Here is a 27,797-nt window from a genome sequence, read left to right as displayed (position 1 = left end):
ATGAATTGGCTGGAATCCACTCCAAGGGCTTATTGATCATGGTGGAGTTTACTTGCTTTGGAAGAAGCCTGTGATGAGGCCTGCTTGTCAGATGCTTCTCACAGTTTATGGTCTATATATCATCATTTTCTTTAATCTGGTTCCTCTGCAAACTTGCTGTGGCCAGGTTTTGCCTAGTCTCAGCTTGCTCCTGCACCTCCAGGGAAGTGCGAGGGTGCAGTGAACCCATCCCTTCTTGAAGGTGGCAACTGGTGAGCAAGGCTTGTTTTAAAAGGAGTTGTGCCAAGCTCCTGAAGATGTGTGAATTTTGGAGTCTGCTGAAATGCTTCTTGCCTCTCGGTACTGTGCCAGTACTAAGCTCAAATCCATTCAAGCATTTTGTTATCTTGCTGAAGAACACAAACAAGCTTCTTCTCATCTGCTGCCTCTTGGTGAGCCTTCGAGAGATTACTCTAACTTTACAACTAAGAAAAAGCTGTTTAATTTACTGAGGATTTAGAGATGTGAGACCCAGTGGCGGATCTCAGCCTTGCAGTCATGTCCCTTTTGCTAGATGGAAACCAGATTTCACACTAAATGCTTAGAGCCTGATAGATCTTAAATCTGAACTGGTACTCCTACCCTGGCTGGGCTGCAGCACAACCTCTGTGCTGCTGGCCATGGTGGAGTGGCCTTCCCATTGCAACCTGACCAAAGGGGCTTCTGGATGAATGGGTGGAACCTGATGAGGTTGAGGAAGGTCCTGAACTGAGTACATCTCTGCCTTTTGAGTGGCTCTTTCATAAGGCTCCCTGCAATCCATGGGATTTGAAACTTGCAGAGTTCTGCAGTGGTGAACTGGAGGTGGATGAGCACTGTGGCACCTTGGAAAGAGTGCTTTGCTTATTTGCTTGCAATCATGGAATCATTTAGGTTGAAACAGGTCTTTAGGATCGTTGAGTCCAGCCATTCTCCAGCTGCCAAGGCTGGGGCTAAACCATGGCTCTCAGCACCGCACAGCTTTGAAACACCTCCAGGGAGCTTGTTACGTGGTCTTTAGACACAGAACATGACTACTTGGACTCCTGTAGTGCTTTCTGCTACCGGCAACAGTTTTGTGTAGGAAACGTTTATTTTCGTCCTCTCCACAAACCTGTGAAAATCAGAGTTAGGGAACAAAGCCAGATCCATTTCAAAGTGTGTTTGAGTTGGCTGAAAAACCATCTGTAAGGCATTTGAACTGAAGTAAGCTATTTGCATGCTTCTGCAGACACCTATTTGAAAGCTTCAGGTCAGTGGAACAGGCTGCCCAGGGAGGTGGTGGAGTCGCTGTCTCTGGAGGTGTTCAAGAAACCTGTGGACATGGTGTTTTGGGATGTGGTTTAATGTCCATGGTGGTGTTAGGTTATTGGATGGACTCAATGATAAGAGAGGGGTTTTCCAACTGAACCAATTCTGTGATTCTTGTTTCCCCCAAAGCTGCTTCTGTCCAAACCCAAGGGAGCATGTTTATTCCTGGCAGTGTTCTATTGATAATTTGGACTATTGTCTCTCTTTAAGAGCTCTTATAAAAATGTTCAGAAATGATGTGGAGGGAAAAGTTCTGATAAATGATGTTTTCCTTTTTCTTTCTAAAAAATAAACCAGAGAATTATCATTGGTTTAAAATGGGATCAGTATCTTGGAATCATAGAATCAGCCAGGTTGGAAGAGACCTCCAAGATCACCCAGGCCTATCCAGTCAACCAGACCATGGCACTAAGTGCCCCATCCAGTCTTTTCTTGAGCACCTCCAGGGAAGGTGGCTCCACCACCTCCCTGGGCAGCCCATTCCAATGGCAAATCACTCTCTCTGTGAAGAACTTCCTCCTAATATCCAGCCTATACTTCCCCTGGCACAACTTGAGACTGTGTCTGTTACTGGTTGCCTGGGAGAAGAGACCAACCCCCACCTGGCTACAACCTCCCTTCAGGTAGTTGTAGAGAGCAGTGAGGGTGTTAACTGAAATTTTTGTATTTTCCATTAAGAAATGCAACTTGTCAACAGAATTTATGCTTTTCATCCACTGCTTAGACCTTAAAGCAGCATTCTAGTACCTGGAGAGGGCTACAGGAGGACTGGGGAGGGACTTTTGACAAGGTCTTGTAGTTACAAGATGAGGAGCAATGGCTTTGAGCTGAGAGAGAGGAGACTGAGACTAGAGATGAGGAAGAAATTGTTGAGTGAGGGTGATGAGACACTGGCACAGGTTGCCCGGTTAGATTGTGGTTGCCCCTCCCTGGAGATGTTCAAGGCCAGGTTGGATGAGGAGTTGAGCAACCTGGGCTAGTGGAAGGTGTCTACCCATGGCAGGGGATTGGAACTGGATGAACTTTAAGGTTCACTTTCTTGTGAAACCATTCTGTGATTCTATGGCCTTGCAGCTGAAGTGGCCAAGCTTCTAGCAACACAAAAAGAACAAGTGGTCAAATGTTTAGGCTGTAGGATATTTATTAGTCTTTGGTTTCAAACACTTTTCAGTTCAATCACAGATAGAAGCTGTTTGGTTTTAAATGCCTTCATTAGTTAACCACTTCCAGCTATTTTAAGCTTCCTGCATAAAATTCAGTGTGTTGAATGCAGAGCAAAATCAACGTTATTGCATACAGTAATTTGCTCATTAAATGTGCTAAGCAGTGGATGCTTTTGCTTGCTTTGTGGCTTGGTTTCTCTCTACAAATATCTGAAAAGAGGTTGGAGTGGGGTGGATGTTGATCTTTTCTGCCAAGTAACTAGTGCTAGGACAAGAGGAAATAGCCTCACCTTGCACCAGGGGAGGCTTAAGTTAGCTGTTAGGAAGAATTTCTGTACTGAAGGAGTTGTCAAGCCCTGGAGCAAGCTGCCCAGGCAGGTGAGATCTTCTCCAACCTTAATGATTCTGTGGTATTTCAGACTTGATGTACTGTATGGATCAATTCTGCCTTACCAGGATGTGATAGTTGTGCATTTAAGGAAGTAAAAAATCATGGAAAAGCCTGATCCTGTAGTTAAAGCTGATAGGGCTTGCAGTAGCAGGGTCTGCTGAGTTGCAGGCTTCAGTGTGGTGGAAATGTTACCGCGGTGATCATTCTAAAATCTCTGCTTCCCCAGCAGAGCCATGGGAGGCAATTGGTGCTGTCCATGTGAGCTGCAGCCTCTGAGCTGGATTGAAACTGGGCTTCTCACTGGCGGCTGGTGGAAGCAGAGGCTGCAGGGCTGTTGAAAAGTTGATCAGCTAATAACACTTCTTCCTGAGTGAACAGAGCAGTTGGGCTGCATATTCTATGTAAGGCTGGCATTATCTGTCCTTAATTAAAATAGCAGTGGGAAAAGAAAGTCTTTATGGGCATTAGGTTTTCATTGGTCAGTTGCTTCTGTATTCCAAACTGTTTATATGCCAAACCAATCTCTGGAAAACTCCCTGAAGTGGCAGCTGTGATGGGAAGGACAAATGTTTCCTGCGTTGTGCTGTGCAGGAACCTTGTGGGCAGCCCAGCCTGGCTCTCAGTCAGCTTTCAGCATCATCTCAAGCAGGCTTGACACAGGCTCAGGAGGGCTGAGGGGAAAGGGCAGCACATCTGTCTTCTGCGGACTTTAACCCTTTCAGCTGGTTGTTTTCAGTGCAATATGAGACTGATGGTGGATCCAGTCTGTGTTTGCTTTCCCAGAACACAGGCAAGTTGGCCTCCTGATAGCTGTTTGGGATTGGTTAAGATTGGAGATTTTGTGGGGGTAGAACATTTTGTACTGGTTTCAGCCGACACCCTGGTGATGAGCCTGATGAAATCCAATTCTGCCTTGAGCTAAGCTGGGTTTGCAAGGGTTATTCCCTTCAGTGTAGCAGTTGGCTGTAAAGAGGCTGCTTTGAGAGCTCGCTGTTGTAAATGTTCCCACAGACTTTCTCACGTGCTCTCCCTGTGCTGGTGTTGGAATAACACCTAGGCTTTCTCCTGCTACTTCAGGGTGATTTACTGTGGTCTCCCCCCTAAACAGAGGTCAGAACAAGTCAAATCCAAAGAGGGATTATTAATACCACTTGCTAGGAGAGAACAGAGGAGGTAAGAGGACATAAGGCTCCCTTACATGAGCTGTCAGGCCAGTGAATAAAAATGGTCAGGGATGTGTCAGGGGGCTGAGTAATGAATGGTGTATTCTCAGTTGTTCCAACTTTCTGGAATGGCTTCATGAGACAGCCACTGTAGAGATGACCTCTGTGGACACCCAGAGAAGCCACAAAAAATGAGTCACAAGTCAGAAGTTACATCTGCAGACTCCATGGGAGATGTTTTATAGGACTTCAGACTGCTGAGCTCAACAGGTGAAGAGCTGTCAGACTGGAGGTGTCTCCCAGCCACTGTTTGCTGATCAGCTCACATCCTTTAGCCTTCACCTTCCCCTTTCAAGACTGAGACATGAAACACTGAGAGAGGACTTCAAAGCTGAGAGTATTTTGGCTCTGCTGATGGAAAATTGTTTTCCCAGGATACAGTTGGCTTCTGGGCTGCAAGTGCACAAGTTTCTGGGCTGGAGCTTCTCATCAACCAGCACCCCTCAAGTCACTTTTCTCAGAGATGCCCTGTAGAAAAGTGCTTTTCATGTTGTTTGTCCTAATGGTCTGACACTTGAGTAGAATTTTACTTGCTGTGTGCTTTTTGTTTATTTAATCCTTAGCAAGGTTTCCAGTCAACTGATAGTAACTGAAATGTTCCTCAAGGGAAGAGGATGCATCTTGGCTGATAATTAATCTGTGAAGTGTTTGCCTTGTCCTTTTTACAGAAACCAAGACTGAATTTTCTCTCCTGGTGTTCCATAAACATGACACTGGCCACAGCAGAGCTCAATTTCCTCATGACCTGCTTCGTTGCACTTGTCCTGGAGGCCTTTCTGTATCTGATGGAAAGGTTTAGATCCCACTGTTCTTCATTTCCTTTGTGTGTCTCTTGAGACCGGTGCTGATGCATAAGAAGTATGAGAGTAGTATAACAAGGCAAATGCTTCTGCAGTAATACTGCTTGGTTTTGCAGTCTTTCTGCCTATAGAACAGTAAGTTCCTTTCAGTAGAAGTATCATATGCACAGGAGCTGATTCTCTCCCAGTTTCCTATGCTTGACTTTTAGACATGAGGAACTGAAGCTCCATGTGAGGAGGAATGAGTTGAAAGTATGAAGCAAATTGTTCAGTCAGCCCAGGCTATAGTTTCTAAAGCCAACTGAAACATGATGATGGTTCTCTGATGGTGGATGTCAGTTTGTTTGCTGGCTCTAGTCTCCCTACTTTCCTTATTCTGGAACCCTAAAGATTGGCCTTAAGTGTCTTGGGGCAAGGTTGCCCTCAAGTTTTTTTTCTCCCCATCATTGTTGGGGGTGAAAAACATAGTTACTGTTGCCTTTCATCCTGCCTCTATTGTAAGTGAAATAAAAGCAAAACACATTTTCAGGTCGCATAGATGAGGAAATTGTGTGTGGTGTCCAGCACCTCATCTAATGAATAACTGCTGCTTTGGTCTTCTGTTTTCTCTCAGAGGTTCTTGGGTCTCCCTTGCCAGACTGAAACCTCTTAGGTTGTATGTGATAGAGAAACATTTTCACAGAATCAGACGATGGTAGGACTTGGAAGGGACCATCCAATCTAACCCCCATGCCAGAGCAGAGTCACCCAGGGCAGGTGACCAAAGCATATATCCAGGCAGGCTTTGAAAGCTTCCAGAGAAGGAGATTCCACAACATCTCTGGGCAGCTTGCTCCTGGACTCTGTCACCCTCACAGTAAAGAAGTTCCTCCCCAGGTTTAGATGGAATTTCCTGTGTTCAAGTTTGAGTCTGTTACCTCTTGTCCTGTCACTGGGAACCACTGCGAGGAGTCTGGCCCCATGTTCCTCACATCTACCCTTAGGTATTTGTAAGCACTGATAATATCCCCCTCAGCTTCCATCAGCCTAACCAGACCCAGCTCTCTCATCCTCTCCTCATGTGAGAGATGTTCCACTGCCCTCAACATCTTAGTGTCCCTGTGTTGGACTCTCTCCAGGAGCTCTTTGTGCTGGGTGCACTATTCCAGATTTTGTATTGATACTTCAAAAATTTGGAACTAAAACAAATGCTGGGTTATTGAAACATCTCAGAATAAATTCCTAGTCTGACTTGGTGCTGTGCCTACTGGTGCAGGCTTTTATTTGCAATATATCTTCCATGGTTTAGAAATGAGTCTGAAACTCTGCACTGATTGCTGTATGAAGATGATGGGAAAGGAGAGCTTTGGCGTGCTAAAGGCCAGATTAGATAACAAGTTTACAGTGTTTTGTGAGGATTTTTCTTGCAAGTAGGCACTTTTATAGTCAGATGTGGGTGGCCTGCTCTGATAAGATCAAATATCTGAGTAGGTGGCTTGTGGACTGCTCAGTAAACAGCTCAAGTACTGTGTCCAGAAGTGTCTCAAAAGGCAGTCACCAGGAGATTAACACAGTGCTCCCCGCAGCAACAGCCTTAATGTTAGGACTACAGAGATGCTGAGGGGACCAGAAGATCTCTCTTATGAGGAAAGACTGAGAAAATAAGGGATTTTTATTCTAGAAAAGAGCAGCCTAAGGGGGGGGATCTCATCAGTGCTGATCAATGCTTCAAGGGTGGATGTCAGGAGGATGGGACCAGGCTTTGTTCAATGCTGCGAGAGGAAATGGCCTCAAGTTGTGCCAGATTTTAGCTAATGTTAAGTAATAATCAGCTTGACATACCATATTTAGTGAGATTGGTCAGAATCTTGAATTAAATTTAAAGATATTTGGTGTGGTGGTTTCCCTGACATCCAAACATCTATGTAATGGAAGTAGGGTTAAATATTTTCTTCAGTAAAGCACAACTGCATTTTATAAGCAAACCTATTCAGTTCCCTTGACACAGAGATTACAGTGCTGTGGCAGAATTAATTCTCCTATGTTGAACATTGCTGGAATTTAGCCTGTTGAGCTTTGAGTGGGATTCCAGATAGGTTGCATAACCTCACCAGCACTGGGAAGTGTGATTTTGTTCGGCCTAGAGAAGAGAAGGCTTCAGGCAGACCTTAGAGCAGCCTTTCAGTGCCTGAAGGGGCTGCAAGGAGGCTGCAGGCAGACAGTTTCCAAAGGCCAATGGTTTGATATTAGAGAAGAGTAGATGCAGATTGGATGTTAGCAACAAGTTGTGCACCAGGAGGGTGCTGAACACTGCGACAGATTGCCCAGGGAGGTAGTTGAGGCCCCATTCCTGGAGATACTGAAGGTGAGGCTGGACAGGGGTCTGGGCAACCTGACCTAGTAGAGGTCCCCCTAATGAGTGTGGAGGGGTTGGACTGGATACCTTTTGGATGTCCCTTCTAATCTAAACCATTCTGTGATTCTATCATGTGCAGTTTTAAAATCTGAAAATGGCAGTTAAGATGCAGAATGCTATTTGGCATTTTCTAGTAGTACTTATACCTCTGAGCTGTTCTGCCCAGACCTTACCTACATTTTCTTCAGTTTTATTTGTACAGGTGAAATTGCCAGATCAAAAGTCTAAGGGAAAAATACCCAAGGACATCAAAACAACAACTTGATGAATTTTCTGGGTAAAGACTGACTCCAGTAACTGGAGAACAGAAAATAACTATTCTACCTAGACTGTGATGAGTCCAAATGTACAACTTCAATATTTAAAACTCAGTATTTAATGACAGTTATGCATACTTGTAAAGTCTGCATTTTGACAAGGGCTTATACTGATGGGACAAAAGGGAACAGCTTTAACCTTGAGGAGGGGAAATTGAGACTGGAGTTTGGGAAGAAAATCTTCCAGCGATGAGACACTGGAACAGGTTGCCCAGGAAGATTGTGGATGCCCCCTCCCTGGAAGTGTTGGGGAGTTGTGTAAGGGTTGCATGTGCCTTTGAGAAACTTGGTGTAGTGATACATGTCCCTGGCCATGTCAGGGAGGTTGGAACTATATTGTCTTTAAGGTCCCTTCCGACCCAAACCATTCTGTGAATCTGTGTCTGTTAGAAATAGTGGACTGTGGCAGGCTTGATACCCTTTAAAGTTGTTTCAGAGAATAAATTCATATCCAAGCAAAATCCAGTTGAATGCATTAAGCAGAGCATAAATATTGTTCCAGCCTGGCATGTCCAGAGAGCATTCCTAAGCTGGATGCTTCAGCACCTGAATGTGGATTGGTGAGGAATTAGGGAATTATCCAGGCTGGAAAGGACCTCTGAGATAGTCAAGTCCAGGAGGTGCAGGAGTTATTTAGATGTAGAAATGCCAACTTGGTGACTGTTGCCAACCTGCCTTGTGGCTGTTTGTCTTCTACACTCTGCTCTTTCCTGTTCTTACACCTGGGGATCACTCTGTCTGTGCTTACTTGGATGTCTTACTTTGGTGCAGATGTTTCACATCTGAAGGGCAGGTTTGTACAAGAGTTCAGCTGAGAAGGACGTTAAGGAGAGGCTGCTTGAGTTTGTGCCTGAGTTAGGCCAGCTGCCATACATTTGTGAGTACAAGAAGCTAAGAAGAGCCTGCTTTGCAGAGTCTCTTTTTGCTGCCTTCCCATTCTGATAAACTGAAGTAGCTCTCACTGAACTTCAGTTAACTTTTGCATCTTAATCGTCTGCCCCATCAGTTTGGCTAAGTCTACACTGCCCTTTCTATGACAGCTCCTGGTCTGAGCTCCAGATACTGCAGGGGAAAGCAAAACAACTGAACAAGCAAATGATGGATCCTGAGATGAGATCATCATGCAAAATAATGAACAGCTCTTTTCAGAGATGAAATACTACTGTCATTCCAGTGGTGTTCTGGCTATCATAGTTGAGTTACTGTTGCCCTGGAGGTTTTGTAATCATCCTGCTGGAGAGCAGTCTCATGTCTGCTCAAACACTCCAGTGTAGTGACCACACTGGCTCAGCTATGCTCACTTACAACATGATTGCAGTTCCTGTAGGTGGACGTGTGGGAGGGCAATCTTTTGTGCAAGGGATCATCACATCAGGACAGGCAAGTGTGCTAGTTTGAAGCTAGCTAGAATGTTTTGGTGAGAAGGACTAGATTACAGGCTGTGAAAGGAAACAGTAGTGATGTTTACTTAGCTCATAGGCTTGCTGAGATGTATAAGAACAAGAAATAAAACCATAGATAATCACTTCTGCTGCTGGTGAGCTTGGAGCTGCATCTCTCTCTCTAACCTCACCCTCCATTTCTTTTCTAATCCACTTTGCTTCCTAACCCCCTGGCTGAACTTCCATTCTTCCTTGGGACTGGGGTAAGGTTGAGAGGGGTAGGGGGAAGGGGAAGGTTGGAAGCCCCTCCTGGGGACTCAGGTTTCTGGGAGGGCTGTTGTGTTTCTGTATTACCTTATACCTTGTATATTTCTGTATACACTGTAAATATCTGCTTGCATATTGTGCTAAGCTGTAAATATAAACTTCATTCAATTTCCAGAGCCGGCTGAGTCTAGTCTGGGTGATTTCCAAAGTATGGGGGAGTGGTTAACACCCAAACCATCACAGCAAGGAGATGTAGAGGGCCCAGAATAGTCTTTTGTGAGAAAGTGGAGCCATCTGCACAGTGCCTTGTGCTTGACCAGCAGCTGGTCTTGTAACAGCTCACTTAGCAGTCTTTAGCAAACATCCTCTCTCTGTGATTCACACAGGTATCTGTCTGAATGCTCACTTCATCATTGCATTCCAAGAAATACTGAATGCCTCTCTGCTCTTGGGAAATCCAGGTGAAAATCTGTGAGCCTCTGCTTGAAATGCTCTTTCCTCCTCAGCTACAGATCCACTGCTTTATATTCCCTATCTTTTGTACTCGGGATTTGACATTGTGGGAAGCTGTTACTGTAGGCTTCATTAGCTCTGAAGTTCTGACACGGTTGTATGCTAATGCAAGATGAAGAAAGTTAGATGACAAATCTATAAAAGGTTGAGAAAGAACAATCTGATAATAACCTGGTTAGCTAGTGAAGATGCACCTTTTTTATTGTGTGCTTTGGGAGGAGGAACAGAGCTTGGTATGGACAGATCAGTCCTGTAAGAGAATCATAGAATGCTTTGAGTTGAAAGGGAACTTAAAGATCCTCTTGTTCCAACCCTGCCCTGCCACAGACTAGGACACTTTCCACTAGACAGGCTGCTCACATCCCTGCCCCACTTGGCCTTGACCACCTCTGGGGTTAGAAATAGATGGTCATCAAGGTCTATTCCTTCCACAGTTTCTCTAGGCTACTTGTTCCAGTGTCTCCTCACCCTCACTGTCAAGAATTTCTTCCTTATCTCTGGTCTCGATCTTCCCTCTTCCAGCTCAAAGCCATTACTTCTTACCCTGTCACTACAAGGCCTTGTCAGAAGTCACTCCCGGGCTCTCCTGTAGCTTCTTCAGGCACGGGAAGGCTGCTCTAAGCCCTCTCTGGAACCTTCTCCAGGGTGAACAGCCCCAACTCTCTCAGCCCGTCCCCATAGAGGAGGTTCTTCAGTCCTCTGATCACCTTCCCGGCCTCTTCTGGACTCTCTCCTACATTTCCACATTCTTCTTGTGCTGGGGATAGCAGAACTGGAGGCAGTGCTGCAGGTGGATCTCAGCACAGCAGAGTACAGGGGCAGAATCACCTCCCTGATCCCACTGGTCACATTTCTTTTGCTGCAGCCCAAGACACAGCTGCCTTCTGGGCTGAAACTGCTGGTTGATTGTTGGTTAGGTGACTGTAAAGCAGATGTGTGGCAGCACCACCTTCATACTCAGCTGAGGCACCAGACATCAATGGCAACTCTTAAAAATTCATCTCTGGAGGTGCTCTGTGTGATGGTGGTGATGAAGGGAGGCTTTCTCCTTGTAGTAGTGGATCATAAAAATTACATGTGACAGCTAGTAGGGAAACTTAGCTCTTAAAAAGGCCCTGTGCAAGGCTGAGTAATGCTAAATAACTTTGTTGACATGTTGCTGCTGCTGAAAACAAAAGGCCTGCAAGCTGATCCTGCAGATATTTGTCTGTGTGTGCTTTCTGATATGAAAAGTCATTTATCAACAGGAGAAGCTGCAAACACAGCTAGGAGAGCTCTCCAGCAAATGACTCACAACTGCTAGACTGGAGGGAAGTGTGTCTGTGGAGTTTAATTAGTAGATAAAGAGTGTGGCATGTTAGTGCAGTTATTGCATGTACAGGAAAGCAAAGCCATTGGTCCTGAGTTTCTCACTGTTTGGAAGGTGAGGTCATAAACTGACCTTAACCTGTTTTGCTTAACACCTGTGAAAGTGAAGGCAAACCAAAGAAAAGACAATGGAAGAGGGCAAAGAGGAAGTATCTCTGCTTTTTATTAAACAAGGTATGCAGTCAAAGAGAAAAAAAAACCCTCTTCACATTAAGCAATGCCCAGATTGTCTGGTGTAGGCAGTAAAGCCAGAGATGTTTGCCTTCAGCATCAGTGGTTTGCTTCCATGCAGGCAGTTAGTGAGTAACTGAAATAAATAGAATCATGGAATCACAGAATGGTTTGGGCCTGTAGAGACCTCAAAGATCATCTAGTTCCAACCTTCTTGCCATGGGCAGGAACACCTCCCACTAGTCCAGCTCGCTCAAGGCCTCATCAAACCTGGCCTTGAACACCTTCAGGGAGAGGGCAGCCACAGTCTGTTGCAGTGTTTCACCACCCTCACTTTCTAGAATTTCTTTCCTGAAGGGAAGGGCAGGGCAATGAGTATGAATGAACTTGTTGGGAGATTAGAACTTTGGTTCCTACAAAGACAAATACAGTGGATTTGATCAGACATATTAACTTTGCTTGGTCAGGATCTGTGAGTGCTTTTTAAAACAAGTGAAAAAAACTACTGGTGCTGCTGGTATCTCAGACTTGTTGTCTGAGTTAGAGGAGTAAACACTGGAGCTTATCAGTAAATGTGATACGTTGTGCTATGAGCAAAGAATTGCTGGGTTTAGAAAAGATTGTGATGTGATATATATCTCCTTGTTGATATTTGTGTTGAATTGTGATGAAATTTGAAGGGCATCTTGCCACTGCTGTGATCTTTTAGGATAGGGTTACATTATGAATAGTAGTCATGACATATTAAACCTGGAAATTCTATAGAATCATAGAATTGCTTGGGTTGGAAGAGACATCTAAGGTCATCAAGTCCAGCCTTCAACCCAACATCACCATGCCCATTAAACTATGTCCCCAGGTGCTGTGTCCACACCCTTCTTCAACACCTCCAGAGGTGGTGACTTTACCACCTCCTTGGGCAGCCTCTTCCAACTCCTGACCACTGTAGCAGGAAATATTTTTTTCCTCAATATCATGTATTTAGTTTAGACACGAGGAGGAAATTCTTCCCCATAAGGGTGGTGAGGCACTGGATTCAGTTTCCCAGAGAAGTTGTGGAGGCTCCAAGTCTGGACATGTTGGAAGTCAGATTGGATGGGGCCTCAAGCAAACTGGGCTAGTAGGAGGTGTCTCTCATGGCAAGAGGGTTGGAATTGGATCATTTTTTAAGATCCCTTCCAACCCAAATTGGTCTGTGGTAAGGAGGTCTTCCTCTCTGAGGCAGTCAAGGGCAGTGGCAGAGGAGAAGATTGCAGCTGAAAGGGAAGGGAATTGCTGAGACTTGCTTTGTTTTGTGTGTATTTGGACATTTGTGTAGTTTTTACAGCTCATGAAGCTTTGCCAGTCTGGGACAAGCAGATTCAGTCACTGTGTTTCCAGGTCAACAACCTGCTGGAGAACATCAGTCAGACATCCCATAATGGACAGTGTAGGCAAGCTGGTCTAGTGGGAGGTGTCCCAGCCCATAACAGGGGGCTTGGAACTAGATGATGTAAGGTCCCTTCCAACTCAAACCATTCTGTGATTCTACGTGCAGGGAGGAAACTTTAAGGTGTATGGTTTACAAAGTCAGTCTGCAAAGCAGTAACATGTAGAGATGTAGTCAGGGACCAGGGTTACTTTGAGGAGTGCCTTGCATCTGATGGTTGTTAGGTGGCTAGGGCTGGAAGAATGGGTTGGTAGATAGAGGGAGGTGTTTCAAAGAAATTTGCTTGTGTCACAGTGTCTCACTGCCCCTTCTGTGCAGTGTGAACGTTACTTAAGGTACTGAAGAGGAATGTTCTTGTGCCAGATGGTGTTCATCACAGAACATCCCAGTGGTGAAGGACTGCTGTTGTACAGAAAGACCTCCAGGGTGTTGAGCTGCAAATGGGGAATATTTGGAAGCAAGTACTGAAGATCTCACAAGAAAGAAATAATTGGAATCACACTTGGGTTTTTTGTGTTGTCAGAGGCTGTAGCATAGTTGTCTCCCTTTGCACTGTGGAGCTGCTGGAATGGATCCAGAGGAGGCCACCAAGATGATTGAAGTGCTGGAGAACCTCCCCTGTGGGAACGGCTGGGAGACTTGGGGCTGTGCAGGCTAGAGAAAAGGCTGCAGGGAGACCTTAGAGCAGCCTTCCAATACATGAATGGGGTTCAGGAGAGCAGTTTGCCATTGGAAAGGGCTGCACAGGGAGGTGGTGGATTTACCATCCCTGGAGGTGTTCAAAAAAAGACTGGATGGGGCACTTAGTGCCATGGTCTGTTTGATTGGCCGGGGCTGGGTCCTAGGTTGGACTAGATGAGCTTGGAGATCTCGTCCAGCCTGTTGATTCTGTGATTCTTGGGAGGGACTTTTGACAAGGGCTTCAAGTGATAGGATGAGGGGCTGTAGCTTTGAGCTAGAAGAGGGGAGATTGAGACTGGAGATTAGGAAGTAAGATGCTGGCACAAGTTGCCCGGGAAGGTTGTGGATGCCCCCTCCTTGAGGTGTTCAGTGCCAGGCTGGGTGACTCCTCAGTCAAGCTGGGCTAGTGGAAAGCAGGGGATTGAGGCTGGATGATCTTTAAGCTCCTTAAACACCAGTAAGTTGCTCAGTTTATGGATGTTGGAAACTTCCCTGTGTATGAAGTTTGGTGCAACCTATTTAGGTTAGTGACAGGAAGGGAAACTCCGTTCTGAGGTTTGTCAGTGCCTCAGGCTGTAACTGTCACTGCAGTGCATTCTAAGCTCACAAGGCCTTCACTCCTTTATCTCAGAAATGGAAGACTCATGGTCTGCACAGCTGAAATAATTGTCTGACGTGTTCATGCTTGGCAGCTGCATGTTACCTAGTCCTGATGAAGTAAACAGCTGTTTTTGCTTAAGATTCTGGAAAATAATATATATATATATCTTTGGCTTCAAAAATACCAACTAAGTGTTGGAAGTGTGCTTGGGGCTATGGAATGGTCCCTTTGATCCAGGATTACTTGATGTTTGGACTTGTTCAAATGGTGAAGTATGGTTTGGCCACATGTGGGGATAGCCCAAGTAGAATACGAGTGTATTTTAGATAACAGTCACTGAGCTATCACTGGGGCATAGCTTTTGGTTTAGGTCCACTTCTTGCTGGATCACTGAGTTTATTTCATGAGGCAGAAGTGAAATGCTTCTCGGCTCCTGGTGATGCAAATGGTAATGGATGTTTTTTTCACCTTTGATATGGACAAAAAAATCTTCTTCCTTTCGTTCTGCTAACAAGATTTTTCTGCCCTGTGGTGATGCTGTGCCTTGTTTTCATTTGTTCCCCTGGCAATGTCCACCTGATTAATGCCATTACATTTTACTAAACCCAACTGTGATTCACTTGCATTAGATGTTTGCTTTGTTGTCCCATCATATGAAGCCAAAGCTCATCCTTCATCACCTCAGTTTTTCTCTTTACAAGTTTTGTATTTCGTAATCCTGCTGATGACACAAACATTTTGTGGTACAGAGAGGTTTTCAGTTGCTGTACAAAAGTGTTTCACCTTTTTACTTAATCGAAACCATGGTGATGGATAAAGTGATTTAAATCCCCAGTCCAAGAAGAACATTGGAGCAGGTCCAGAGGAGGGTCATGAAGATGTTCAGAGGGCTGGAGGACTTCCCCTGTGGGGACAGACTGAGAGAGTTAGGGCTGTTCAACTTCCAGAGGAAAAGGCTCTCTGGAGAGAGCCCTTGCAGCAGTGTTCCAATACCTGAATGGGGCCTACAAGACAGTTGGGGAGGGACTTTTGATAAGGGCTGCCATGGAGACCCCCCCTTTTCAAATGTCTTCCTTCCACCGGAACTTGAGACTGTTCCTGTGATAATTCTGTGAGCTGAAGCCAGGGAGTGGTAATATCTCTTCTTTTGCTTCTTGGGTCTGTCTGTCTCTTTCTTTCTCTACTTTTCCTTCTCTTTTTCCTTCCCATTTTCTCTCTTCTGTCCAGTCAAACCCAACTCATCAGCTGTTTGGTGTCAGTTTTCCTTTATTTCCTCCAAGGGAATTGTTTGACTCTTAGCATGAGTCCCGCTACTGACCAGGACTGGTGCAGGATAACTGGGTCCTGACACACTCCAAAGGTGCTTTCTGACTGAAGCAATTTACAGCCCAGGGGTCTATGAGCAAAATATCTACTACTTGCTCTTTTATTGAGACTCTCACTCCACACAGCAGGACTAATATTGGGCTACTTTTTCCTCCCTTCTTCCAGGCCATCTACATAAGGAAAAAAAACATGGAGCTTGCCCAGAATTTTTCTGTGCCAGACGAAGTCCTAGAAAATCAGTAAGTTTCTCTCTGATTTTTATGGTCTCTGTGTAAATTGGCAAGGTATTGCTTACTTGTGTTTTGTACAGCTGCATGAAGTGATGTTAGATGTGTTTCCTGATCTGCTGAGATGGGATTCACAGTCCAAATTCCTCGCTGCTTCTTGCAGTGAGTGGGTGCCTTCATCCTGTTCCTCTGCAGCAGAAAATACAGAAAAGAAAATCCCCTGCCAGAATCTTTGAGAACTGAGCCTGGGTATCCTACAGTCATCTGCATATATGGGGTTTGTTGTTTCCTAATGGAAGCACAACATGTTGGGCATTGTAGCAACAGAGAGACATTGTCCTGGAGAGCTTAATTTGAAACAGATGTGTTAGAAGTGGGGGAGGAAGGAGAAAGACACAGAATAGCAGCACGAGTTGCCCAGATTTGCCTGGCTGGCAGAAACTTGGACTGGAACTCAAATCTGATGGCCCCTAGCTCATTGCTTTTTTTGGGCTGGATCCTGTTCTCTGTTTATATCACTCATGACATCTGTCTCATTTCTGAGACTTGCCAGGTAAGTTGAAGAGAAGTTAATGACACATTACCACTCCAGTGTGGATATCCAGAAGTTCCCAGCACCACAATTACATCTTTGGCAGGGGAAAGTAATAATGGGAGGTATTTTAACATCCAGATATGTTGAAATAGGGCAGTTACAGGTTGTACATGGCTTCTATGCAAGAAGTAGTAGGAATGGTTTTCCAGCCTGGGATGTGACTTAGTGCTGCCTGAGCAAGTGGGATGGTGATGCCAAACTTTTATGCCACTTTGCTTCTCTAGATGGGTCAGGGGTGTTTGTTGCTTTTTCCTTGAAGCTGGTCTCAATGAATTGTGTTTGCTCTTGCATTTGGTCCCCAGGGTCTGGCAGGCAGGAAGGCTTGGGCTGCTCTAAAGTCCTGATCTGTTTGGCAGCCACGTTCTGGCTGACAACTGGTAAAGTTTTTGGCAGCCTCTCTGAAAGGGATTTGAATCCCACTGTGGGCTCAGTTGGAGATGCAGAGTGATCTGGTTCTACAGAAGGTTTCTTTTCTTGTGCAGGCAGTTAAATTTTCTAACTGCTCTACAGCCTGTATTGTATGGTCCTAACTTTATGGGTGAGGGGGTCTTGGGTGAAGTGGACCTCAGCAGCTGCTGTCATATCACACAGATCCTCTGTCAGGTGTAGGAAGAAGGTTATGTCCCTTTGTTTGTCTGATAGTAAAATTTTGCTTCAAAAATTAGAAGAGGTTCCACAAAACAAAGTAAATAGTGTTGAAGCATCAGGTTGAGACTTCCTAACCTGGAAGGATGGAGGCCTTGTGAGGAAGAGAGTCCAAAGGAGGAGCTTTTTAGCTTAGGGCTTGGAGCTTCCCATGAAAGGCTTGGTGGACATGAGGCAGACGATTCTGTTCCTCTCTCAGCCATTGTGTGTATGGCAAATTTCTTTTGCTGTTCTCCTTGTAAGAGGAGAATTCCTGGTTACTTGGTATTGCTTTAAATTCTTTCATAGGAGATTAGCAGATACCTAGAAGAAAACACAGAAGGTCAGAAGGGACATGTGACATTGCAGAGCTGCAATCTCACATTAAGCACCCAGTGCTTAAGAGACCCTGAAAGAAATTTGGGATTCAGGACTAGGGATAACAGGCACAAACTTGAACATCAGAAGCTCTATCTAAACATGAGGAGGAACTTCTTTAATTTAAGGGTGATGGAGCCCTGGAACAGGCTTCCCAAAGAGGTGGTGGTGTCTCCATCTCTGGAGACATTCCAAACCCTCATGGATGCGTTCCTGTGTGACCTGCTCTAGGTGATTGTGCTTTGCAGGGCCTTGGACTCAATCTCTGGGGGTCCCTTCAAAGCCCTAACGTTCTGTGATTCTATGAATTTAGGAACAGTCCCACAAGACAGCCTGTATGCCAAGTCCTTTGTAGTAGATGTATTTCATACAAATGCCACCAGCTTTGCTCTAACTGCTTGATAAACTGATGGAGTTGACAAGTGAGAGGTGTGTTTGTCATCTGTCGTGTATAAAGTCCTAACTTCCACAGTTTTGCCTTGGTGACTTGGAAGTACTGATCTCAGTACTTAAGGAAAAGAAGTGGGTTTTGTTCTTGCAGTAGTAGCCTTGATTATCTTGTTGTTGCAAGAAGTGACCCTTTTCATTTCTGTGGCTGCCTGACTGGAGGAAGAGGTCGTTTGCCTTGACACCTGGATAAAATCTCTGGAATTAGAAACCTTCTGAGCACACAAGTCATTAGACCTCTATTAGGGTCTGGAAAATACTAATAAAACTAAATGAGCCATGTGGAAATGAGTGCAGCAGCCTCTTTGCCATGATCAGCTATCCAATTATACTCACTTGACTATCTGGTCCCATGCAGGCTCTGTTCCATGGCCTCACCTCCACTCACTGCCGTTGTTCTGTGTACTGTTGGGATGACTGTGGCAGGGGCCCAAGACAGAGCTCTGTGGCAAGCCTAATATAGGTGCTTTAAAATACTCAGACATAAGAACCCTGTTCCTGTGGGCAATATTCTTGGATAAAGGGTCTTGATGAAGAGGGTAGCAGCCATAGAAAGCTCTAGGGGAGAAAAGAGCAGGTGACAATGACACTGCAAGAGAGAAACCCAAAAGCTAGTTGAAAGTTTGTGGTTTTGGTTTTGTGTTTTTTTTTTCCCTGTTGTAAAATCTTTATTAAGGTTTGGGAAGACCTAGTAGCAACCTTCCAGTACCTGCAGGGGGCTGCAAGAATGATGGAGAAGAGAGTGTTTATAAAGGCTTGCAGTGGTAGTACTAGGAGCAATGGCCTCAAACTAGAGAGGAGCAGGTTTAGATTGGATGTTACAGAACAAGTTGTGCACAAGGAGAGTGCTGGAACACTGCAACAGGTTGCCCAGAGTGGTAATTGTGGCCCCATCCCTGCAGAAATTCAAAGTGAGGCTAGACAGGGCTATGGGCAACCTGATCTAGTGCAGGATGTCCCTGCTGACTGCAGAGGGGATTGGACTGGATGAGCTTTGGAGGTGCCTTCTAGCCCAGCCCATTCTATGATTCTAAGCACCTGGAAGGCAGAAAATAAATAGTGCAAGTACTTCTTAGTCAGTGGAATGGCTTTGGAAGCAGCTTGTATGCAGGAGAGGAATGGACAGATGCTGGAGTGGCACTCATGGATGGGATAGCAGAAAGAGGTCCCTCTTTAGGCTTGAAAAGCACGGAGTATGCAGAGTGGTAAAGGAGGCTTTTGGACTACAAAGGGAAAAGCCTAATTTTGCTGTCCTGTCAAGATGAAATGGCTCAGGAGCTTTCCAGCGTTTTGAAGTAAGTGCCACTGAGATGGGCAGTGGTCTGTTGGTTATGCCTCAAGGTGCATCCAAAAGGATGGAAGAGAAAGGACTTAGGATTGCTGTGTTTTCTTTTAACAGTGAATCTGTTGCTAGAATTATCTGTCACTTGAACCCTCTGCTGGAATTTGAAGAGCTTAATTGGGAGATCCTGAAAGCTCCCAAAGCAAATAGCAGAGGGTAGGTTAAGCAGCTGTCAGTGCTTGAAAACTCAGCTGGCTCTGCAGATGGAGCAGGAAGCTGGAGCTTTCTTTGCTCTGACACTCAGCTCTGGCCTACAGTGCAGCAAATTTTTCATGCTTATCCCCAGAATCAGTGGTCAGGCTTTTTGAGCTCATAGCTACATTACTGCAAAGAGAGAGAGAAACACTGCCTGGAATATGTCTTCTTTACATCAGTGATGTAATTTCATTAGTAGTTCTTGCGGGTGCTGGTGGATGAGAAACTGGACATGAGCCAGCAGTGGGCACTTGCAGCCCAGAAAGCAGCCAGGTACTGGGCTTCATTCAAAGAAGGGAGAGCAGCAGCACAGGGAGGTGGTTCTGCCCCCTGCTCTGCTGAGACCCCACCTGCAGCACTGCCTTCATTTCTGGTGCCTCCAGCACAAGAAAGACATGAACTGTTGGAGCAGGTTGAGTAAGCCATAAAGATGATCAGAGGGCTGGAGAACCTCCCTTATGGGGAATAGGTTGGGAGGGTTGGGGCTGTTCAGCCTGGAGAAGGCTCCAGGGAGACCTTAGAGCAGCCTTCCAGTACCTGAAAGGGCATATACAGGAGAACTGGAGAGGGACTTTTGACTAGAGCTTCAAATGGTACTGTGATACTGTGATGTGGGGCAGTGGCTTTGAGCTTGAGGAGGGGAGATTGATACTGGAAATTAGGAAGAAATGGAGATTGAGGGTAGGGAGACACTGGAACAGATTGCCATGGGGAGTTATTCAAGGTCTGGTTGGATGGATACTGGGGGAAGCTGGTCTAGTGAGAGGTGTCTATGTCCATGGCAGGGGAAGTGAAACTAGATGATCCTTAGGATGCCTTCCAAACCACACCCCTCTGTGAAAATACTTCCTGACCAGTGCTGAGCTCCTCTGATCTGTTAAGGCTTGTTTTCTTCTTTTCTCATGCCTAAGTTAGTACTTGCTTACAGAAGGGGAATTGCTGAGAGTCTGCACTTGCAAGGGAGTGAGTCCATGCATCTAAACACCAGCTTGCAGGAACAGAACTATACTGGTGAGTTATGCTCACATTCATGTGTATATGCATTTGAAGTGTAGCACCAAATTAAAACCTGACAGAGCATATTTTTGACTTTGCTAATTTCAGCTGGGCTGCTGCAGCTGCTCAATGGACATCTGAGGAGCTTTAGGTAAGGTATTGCAGGATACAAGTGTCAGTGTTCCAAAAAGGGACAGGTTAAAAAGCTTTTATGCCACATGAATTTCAGCTTCTAGGAAGATCACAGACTGAGAGATTGCGTCAGGTTGGAAGGGACCATCAAAGGTCATCTTGTACAACCCCTTTGCAATCTGCAGGGACACCTCCAGCTAGATTGGGCAGCTCGAGGCCCAATTAAGTTCAATCTTCAATGTCTCCAGGGATGGGGCCTCAGCGGCTTCCCTGGGCAACCAATTCCAGTATGACTGTCAGTGTTATTGTGCAGAACTTCCTTCTGGTGTCCAACCTCTACCTATCCTGCACCAGTTTCAAACCATTGCCTCTTGCCCTATCCACACAGGCCCTTCTGAATAGTCCCTCCCCAGCCTTCCTATAGGTCCTCTGCAGATATTGAAATGCAGCTCTATTGTCTCCCTGGAGCCTTTTCTTTTAACAGGCTGAACAGTCCCAAAGTTTGAGCTTGAACTTAAACCAAATTCATTGTGGGAATGCTTGCATTGGGGGATTTTGATTTTTAATATATATTTTTGGGTTTATTCCTTCCTACCTGCTGCCACGCCTTGTGAGAATACAGATGCTTCAGGCCAACGACCCAGGGTCACTTACCTTCCTGTGAGTCCCAGTGAAGTTTGCTTTATGAGTGGGAAAGAACAGCGTTGTTTATGCTAGTAAGGGCTGATTCCAAAGTCATCTTGGAGCAGTTTTAGAAGATGTTTAGGAAATCAAAGCCAAGTGGCTTGAGATCAGATCTAATCTGAGATCCTCGCAAGAGTCTTGTGAAAGAGTCAAATCTAATTTTTTGATTGAATATCTTAAACAAAACCATTGGGTTTCAAGCTTTCTCTTGATGTACCTGATCTTCAGTGTCCTGTTTCTATGCTCCCACAGTGATCTCTTACACCAGCAGTCATCACTCTATCTGTTGAAGCTCTGTTCTGTGTCTTTTGATGTTTGCTTTTTTTAGTTCTAAGGCATTAGTGTAATTTGAAGCATACATGTTACATAGGTGACCATCTTCTCCCCAGCCAGAACCCAGCTGAATCAGCTTCCTTCTGTGTGCCCAGGATAGCCTTGTTCTGTTTTTAGTACAACTCTAGACACAACAATCTGGACTTGAAGGAAGTAGGCCAGATAAATTTGTTTGGGCTCTTAGACAAGGAGGAGAAATTCTCTGCTGAATACTGAGATCCAACTAAAATACTGGGTTATGCTGAGCTCTTGCCCAAAATTGAAGAGGGAAGTGATGCAAACCCTTTTGTTGCACTTGGATATTCTGGTTGTTCCATATGACTTGATGTGCATCTTAAAAGACTTTTATTAGTCCCTTTTATCTAGACTGGCAAACAGAACATGTAGGGAGGAGTTATGTTGCTGAGTGCAACTAAAAGTTGCTTGTGAACTCCAGTTGGAGGGAGTTGTAAGGCAGGGAAAGCAGAAAATCCACCAACTGTATTGCTGGATGTGAAAATGAATGGATCCCTGTGAGATAAAATGATTCCCAACCTGACAGCTAGAGTTTGATAGACGTAAAAATGCACCAAATATCTAGACTGAGGACTAAGAGTGGAAGTTTCCTGTATGTGTAGGGAAGATTTTACACTATTTCTTCAGATGTGTCAGGATTTGGCTCTGTCTCTGAGCGTTGGCATGACTGTGCTTTAGAACTATCAGGGTAAGCAGCTTTGCTGTCTTTTGTGAAACATCTTACAGAATCTGTAAACACTAAAGATTTAAGCCATTTTTCCAGGTGTCACTGATTAACCTTGAGTGCTCTGTCCAGTTCTGGTCCCCTCAATTCAAGAGAGATGTTGAGATACTGGAAGGTGTCTACAGAAGGGCAATGAAGCTGTTGAGAGGCCTGGAGCACAGCCCTGTGAGGAGAGGCTGAAGGAGCTGGGGGTGTGCAGCCTGCAGCAGAGGAGGCTCAGGGCAGAGCTCATTGCTGTCTACAACTGCCTGAAGGGAGGCTGTAGCGAGGTGGGGTTGGTCTCTGCTGCCAGGCAAGCAGCAACAGAACAAGGGGACAGAGTGTCAAGTTGTGGCAGGGGAGGCCTGGTCTAGGCTGGATGTGAGGAGGAAGTTCCTGGCAGAGAGAGTGATTGGCATTGGAATGGGCTGCCCAGGGAGGTGGTGGAGTTGCTGTGCCTGGAGGTGTTGAAGCCAAGCCTGGCTGGGGCACTTAGTGCCATGGTCTGGTTGGTTGGACGGGGATGGGTGTTAGGTTGTACTGGCTGAGCTTGGAGGTCTCTTCCAACCTGCTTGATTCTCTGATTATTGTGACTGTGACTTGTCCTTCTGTTGGTGAAGTCTAATGATAGAAAAGTCTTTTTTGGTAAGCTGTGGTTGTGTTTTCTACATGGTGGCCTTACATTTTGCTGAGACCTGCAATGTGAAGTTCCAGTTCTTTCCATGTTTATAGCTAACTGGTCAGCCAATGCTCAAAAATATCCAATAAAAGCTAAACCAACACTATTTAAAAATCTTATTTCCAAAATCTTTTAGGCAGTGGAAGGATAATCATGGAATCATAAAATGGTTTAGGTTGAAAGGGCTCTTAAAGTTTATTTAGTTCCAAACCTCTTGCCGTGGGCAGGGACACCTCCTAACAGACCAGGTTGCTGAAGACTCCCTCCAGTCTGACTTGGAACACTTTCAGGGTTGGAGGCTTGGATGAGACAGATTTAATCTGTAAGTTCAGGATAAAGTGAATTGAGCATGAAACTGAAATGGGAAATGACTCTTCAGCCTGGTGTATTACACAACACCAGCAGTGAAAATAGGATGAGAAGATACTTCTTGAAATGTGAAGTGCACTTGGTAACTACTTTCTGCCTTGGTGTTAGCCAACAAACTGCAGGGGCAGTGGATGCCTTCTGGGTTTATTTACACTGAGGAAAGTGATGGCCTCTTCTTCTATACCCACTTTGTTCACCAGACTGCAGTGATGCCTGCAGAGAAGCTCTGTTTCAAGTACTGTGCCCATATATGTATACATGAACACATAGAGGAAGAGCAAGTGTCCTGAGTGTATGTACTCTGTGAAGTCCACAAGCTATGCAAACCCATGCTTGCTCGAGCAGAAGATGCCTGCAAAAGAAGCCTGGCAGGGAGTGAAGTTCTTAATGGCTTAGTTGTTTGGGTTCCTGTGGGCTGGAACTCTTTGGCATTTATTTTCAGGCACTACCAGCCTGCAAATAGTTAACTTTAGCAGGAGATTCAAAAGAAAGACAGGCTGTAGAGCTACAAAGATGCTAAGGAGCCTGGAACATGTCTTGTGAAGAAAGGCTGAGAGAATTGTGGCTGTTAGTCTGGAGAACAGCAGCCTGAGTGGGGTCTCATCAGTGCTGATCAATATTCAAGTGTGGGTATCAGGAGAATGGGACCAGGCTTTGTTCAGTGGTGCCCAGTGACAGGACAAGGGATAACAGCACAAACTGGAACATCAGAAGTACCATCTGAACATGAGGAAGGAACTACTTTAAGGGTGAGGGAGCCCTGGAGCAGGCTGTCCAGACAGGTGATAGTCTCTATCTCTGGAGACTCTCCAAACTTGCCTGGATGTGTTCCTGTGTGGTTTTGTTAGGTGACTCTGCTTGGCAGGAGACTTGGACTGGATAATCTGCAGAGGTCCCTTCAAACCCCTACCAGTCTGTGAAACTACTGTGCTTGCTTCAGTGACCATCTGAGAAGGTGAGGCTCTGCACAAAGTCAGCCTGCTGCTTCCACTGGTATAACAGAGTTTGAGGGCAGGAGGCTTAGCAGTGGATGGTGTCTAGTTCACTGGTACTACTTACAGATCCATTTCTACATGAGGTGAGCAATGAAGATGGAACTTGGTTCCCAACCAAGGGACTCCACTTGCCAAAGGAGCATCTTTCACAGAGGGACAGTGTTACCTTTGGAACTGCCTGCACTTGGCTGTGGCTGTTCCATGGCTAAGCAGGCACAAAATGTTATTTTCGAATGCAGTTTTCATCCTTCCCATTTATTTGATTGCTTGGTGAAGTGTTTCTAGTTGTGCCATTGAGTGTTTTGGGGAACAAAGCCATGTATTTCTCTTCCTGAGGGAAAGATTGAACATTTCAGTTCCCTGACAGGTGTGTTTGAAGTGTCTTAGTCTGCTCAGGTTTGGTATCTAAGGAGTGAGATGAGAGCAATTTCAGCATGGAAACCTAACTGGGTACCTATGAGCACCAAACCAGGCTTCTTCTTAGCCTTGATTGTATGGAGTTCGATAATCCCTAACAGTTATAGACCTCTTCCTGCTGGCTGTTCCCTCATGAATGCCTGGATCTGGATGATGCACACACAGAAAAGGTGACTTAGCCTGAGTGATGTCAGTGAGTCTGACTGCTAAACATAAAGCTGCTAATCTGATTTTACCATTTGAAACTCCGCTTTAGAAGAGTATCTCCTAGCAAACCATCACTGCTGCACAGAGAATGACCAGTAGCAAAAGGCCACTAAGAAACAGTAAAGAAGGAAATGTGATTCTGGTAGGTATGCATTAACAGCCAGACTTAGATGTACAGCACTTCAGGGATGTGAGTGGCTCTCATCTCTGTTTTTGCAAGCACTTTTGTTGCTGGCAGAAGGCTGGGAGTTTGCTGCTGCGTGTGAGCACATCTGGTACAGCACATAGGAAGTTGTGTGTACCCAGTGCTGCTGCCAGTACCTCCAGTCTGCCCTGCAGCTTGCTTCCTGTGTGTCTCTGCTCTTAGGAAGCACATTGTACTGCTCTCCTTTCTCTCTGGTAGCTGGAAATGTCCCTTGGGTTACTTCTGTCTTAAGAGAACAGAGCACTCACAGAGCAGTTATTTCCTACTATATAAACAACAGGTCCTGTGTGGCAGTGGGTTTCAGAGGCACAGAATGGTTTGCACTGGAAGGGACCTTCAAGTTCCAACCCCCTTGCCATAGGCAGGGAAGCTTTTCAATAGCCCAGCTTACTCAAGGCCTCACCCAGCCTGGCCTTCAGCACCTCCAGGGAGGGAGCATCCACAGCCTCCCTGGGCAACCTGTGCCAGTGTCTCACCACCCTCACTGCCAAGAATTTCTTCCTCATCTCCAGTCTGTCTTCCCTCTCTCATCGTGTCACCCATATCAAAAGTCCCTCCTCGGCTCTCCTGTAGCCCCCTTCAAGTACCACAAGACGGCTCTAAGCTCTCCCTGGAGCCTTCTCTGGGCTGAACAGCCCCAACTCCCTCAGCCCATCCCCATAAGGGAGGTTCTTCAGCCCTCTGATCACTTTTGTGGCCCTCCTCAGAAGTGCCTGAATTTAAGTTTTTCTCTGACATTGCTCACCACGATGCACAAAGTCAGGCTCCCATCTGCAGAGGCACCTCAGCAGAGCAGCCATGGCCCTCGCTGGGGGAGGCTTTCAAGCCCATTACAAAATGTTTTTTCTAGTGTGTCATTCTGGCTGCTCTCCCTGCGAGCCTGCGTTTGGCAGCTCACCAAGCTGAAGGCCTGCACAGGTATCCTGCTGGGCCTCTGCTTAATGCTCTCCATCTAAGATGTGTGCACGTTTGCTCTCTTCCTGACTGGCCCTGTAGCTCTACTCCTTGTTTACTCTCTGAAAAACAAAGCTCACACTGGCATGGTGACAGCAAGAGCCAGGGTTTTTTTTAGACTGGTGTGGCTGTAGAGACAGACTGCATTTTGGTGGGGTGCAGCATGCTCTGTCTGATGGGTGAATGCCATCTGAAACTCACTCATGGCTGGGTTCAAAGGGAGATGGGGAATGGAGCTAAATCCAGTTGGTGTCTGGTCACAAGTGGTGTTTCCCAGGGCTCAGTGCTGAGGTCATTTCTCTTGAACATCTTTATTGGTGCTCTGGAAAGTGGAGTCAAATGTACCCTCAGTAAATTTGCAGGTAAGACTAAGTTCAGCAGCAGTGTTGAACTGCTTGAGGGCAGGGATTCTCTGCAAGAGGAACTGGACGGTCTGGGTTGATGGCTAAAGTCAGTTAAATAAGGTTTAAGAAGGCCAAGTGCTGGGTCCTGCACTTGGGTCACAGCAATCCCATTAGTGCTCCAGGCTGGAGGCAGAATGGCTGGAAACTGCCTGGCAGAAAAGGACCTGGAGATGCTGTTTGAGAGCTGGCTGTAGATGAGCCAGTGTGCATCCAGGTGGCCAAAAAGGGTACCAGCATCCTGGCTGGAATCAGCAGTGGTGTAGTCAGCAGGACCAGGGCAATGGTTGTGCTTCTGGACTCAGCACTGATGAAGCCACACTTTGAGTGCTGGGTTCATTTTTCAGACCTTCACTCCAAGAAGGACATTGAAGTGCACGGAAGAAGGGTGGTGAAACTTGTGAAGGGTCTCATGAACAGTTCTGATGACAAGTCCTGTCCAGCCTCACCTTGAATATCTCCAGGGATAGGGCCACAACTTCCCTGGGCAAACTGTTGCAGTGTTCCAGCACCCTCATGGTGCAGAACTTGTTCCTCACATCCAATCTCAATCTGCTCTGCTCTCATTTCAAACCACTGTCACTCGAGGCCTTTGAAAACAGTCTCTCTCCACTCTTTTTGTAGCCCCTTCAAGGTACTGGAAGGCTGCTGTGCAATCTCCCCGGAGCCTTCTCCAGGCTGAATAACCCTAGCTCCCTCAGCCTGTCTGTGTAGCAAGATTATTCCAACTCCCTGATGATTTTTGTGGTCCTCCTATGGAGTCTAGCATGCTGGACTGAGGTGGTGGTGGGGAGGATGGAGCTTACAAATCATTCCTTGCCCTCTCTGCATATGGGGAAAAGAGGAGTGTAAAGTCACGCTCACTGAGTCACCCTGCAGCAGACGACAGTCGTGCCATTCAGAGAGGGAACAGCAGCTCCCCAAACTCAATTACAGCTGCAGTTTCCATCATAATTCTCATGCTGATTTCTGCTCTGTGGCTGAGTCAGTCCTGGGTCTGTGGAGAAGCCATTCAGCCCTCCCTGCAGAGGTTTCTTGGAGACCTCCGGCCGCTCCACCCGGGGTAAAACCCCTTAACCACCCCTTTGGACTAACTTGTGAGGATGCAGGCAGCTGAGAGCAGTTGAGTCAAGACCATTTTGTGTATATAGCTTTCTAAAGAGGCATCACAGGCAAGAATAGAAAGGCGAGGGTGACAAAATTAGGTGTAGGGTCACAGGGCATCTCTGTGGCCGTCTCCTCTTAGCGGCAGGAGAGGAGCCCCTTGTCATGCTCTCGGGACCAAGCTGCTGCTGTAAGGTCTTTGACAGAAGTGCTCGGTAGTGCTGTGAGAAGCCATAGGGCTTGTTTTGTACCCTTGAGAGATGGCAACTCCTGGCGGTGTGGTACCCTCAAGAGGTGGCAGCCCCTGCTCCGTGGCACCAGCAGCGACAGGCAGAGCGGAGCGGCGCAGGGAGGGTCTGGCTGCGGTGGGCTGGCAGGGCGGGCTGGGACGCAGCCGGATTCCTGCCGGCGCAGCAGCAGAGCCGCTGGCGCTCCGGAG

The 27,797-nt window shown here is 46.1% G+C and overlaps 1 protein-coding gene across 5 annotated transcripts in view; it reads left to right on the top strand.

Moving 5' to 3' along the window:
* Positions 1-27,797, top strand: part of ARHGAP24 (Rho GTPase activating protein 24) — a 184,241-nt gene that overhangs the window by 8,676 nt on the left and 147,768 nt on the right. For 4 of the 5 annotated variants that reach the window (XM_064149592.1, XM_064149591.1, XM_064149590.1 and 1 more), the window contains exon 2: positions 15,522-15,595. The gene's annotated coding sequence lies outside the window, so the exon portion shown is untranslated. Of the gene's footprint in view, positions 1-15,521; positions 15,596-20,092; positions 20,176-20,268; positions 20,312-27,797 lie in introns of all 5 variants that reach the window. The other variant, XM_064149589.1, reaches the window with a different exon arrangement.

This window comes from Pogoniulus pusillus, chromosome 10 (genome assembly GCF_015220805.1).
Source record: "Pogoniulus pusillus isolate bPogPus1 chromosome 10, bPogPus1.pri, whole genome shotgun sequence".
Lineage (NCBI taxonomy): Eukaryota > Metazoa > Chordata > Aves > Piciformes > Lybiidae > Pogoniulus > Pogoniulus pusillus.
The sequence above is the reverse complement of the archived record's forward strand: the minus strand, read 5'-3'. Positions and strand labels throughout refer to the sequence as shown.